Raw genomic sequence first — 1,491 nt, 5'->3', positions numbered from 1 at the left:
CGGAGGCTGCAGAGATAGCCCGTAAGCGCGATCCCGTGTCAAAATAAAAGTCTCTGTTCTAAGTGTCCGTGCAAAATGTAAAAAAAATAAAAAAGTTCCTTCATTAATGTCCATATGAAAGGATATATATATATATTCATACAACCATATTGTGTACTCATTTTTCATGGGTACCACAATTGCGGCATTAATAAATTATGCATCAGGATTTTTGTAGCTTTTGTCACCATTGTTGAGATTCATATGCTGTTTCTTGATGTCTGTGTGAGTTTAAATATTGCCATAGATGAAAGGTTTTTGTGCAATAACTATAAAAAAAAAAAAAGTATATTGTTTGATAGATTTCATGCTGTAAAATCAAATGGCTTCTGTTATGGATAAAACAAAATAAAAACACAAGTCCTATATAATCAAAGCATTAGACACTGAACAAGATCAGCGAATCAGGCAATTACATGATGATGACTTTGTCATCATCTTCAATAAACAGCCAGCATCACCTGATCTCTTTCTCTCTTGGCTTTTTTGCTGCAACAAACATGTTTTATAAACACATAATTATAGCAGCCAGAGAATTTTTATATTAAACAGTCAAGGGTCAAGAGTCCAACTAAAGCAAACGCTAACCACCATCATGGTGACTTAAAAATACACCTATTGATTTCATTAAAACGGAAATGAAATAAAGTCAGTCTGGTTAGTAATAAGTGAAGCTGGTAATGCTGTTTGTGGAGTTGTTTAATCCTCCTCTGCTGAGATCTTCACAGATGTAATGTCTTCTTTTCTCTTCAGTTGATGTCAATCTAAGGCTGTGGCTGAAGTCAGTTCTTGTGTTTCTCTTTCCTTCAGTGATTCTGCTTGTTAACAGCAGGTGTTCATAATTAATGCTCAATCATCAGTTAATTATCTCATTAACTTCAAGACCGCTTTACCTCTGTAGTGTGCACACATATGAACACTGAGCAGTGTTAATTTAACATGGGCGTTTTTCTGTGTACTATTACATAAATCTTACCTGTTTCATTTACATACGACTGACAAATATAAATCACATTCAGTTTATTAATACAATTACATAAATCTTATCTGTTTAATTTAGATATGACTTAAAAATATGAATCACATTCAGATTATTGATTGGTTTATGTTAAAACTATGTAATCCAAATGCATGGAAATTTGTTATGCAATTCAAATACATAAATCTTATTTTTAGACAAATTTTTTTTTTTGAGTGTGGACATCTGCACATCTGTGGTTGGATGTGAGCATAAAAAATTAGGGACTAGCTGTGATACACTTCAGTATAAGTGTGATATTGTACAGTTGATCATCTTCTCTGACTCCTGACACGTGATGTCTGTCTCTTCATCGTCCTGTGAGAGATGTCAGGGATTTTCAAACTATAACACACTCTTTGTTCATTAGTTCGGACAATGTAAAGCTCCATCACTGTTTTGTAGTTTTGTACATGTTGTTGCTGTTCAGTTTT

General features: G+C 33.4%; 1 long non-coding RNA gene across 1 annotated transcript; it reads left to right on the top strand.

The window, feature by feature from the left end:
- Nucleotides 1–258: 258 nt before the first annotated feature.
- Nucleotides 259–1,074, top strand: LOC309478411. The gene is made up of 2 exons (XR_014198980.1): nt 259–399; nt 440–1,074. It is a non-coding gene; the product is annotated as an uncharacterized lncRNA (long non-coding RNA).
- The last annotated feature ends 417 nt before the right edge of the window (nt 1,075–1,491 follow it).

Source organism: Leuciscus leuciscus (genome assembly GCF_965113295.1).
Source record: "Leuciscus leuciscus genome assembly, chromosome: 1".
Classification (NCBI taxonomy): Eukaryota; Metazoa; Chordata; class Actinopteri; order Cypriniformes; family Leuciscidae; genus Leuciscus; species Leuciscus leuciscus.
Note: the sequence above shows the minus strand (reverse complement) of the source record. Positions and strands in the feature narration are given on the sequence as shown.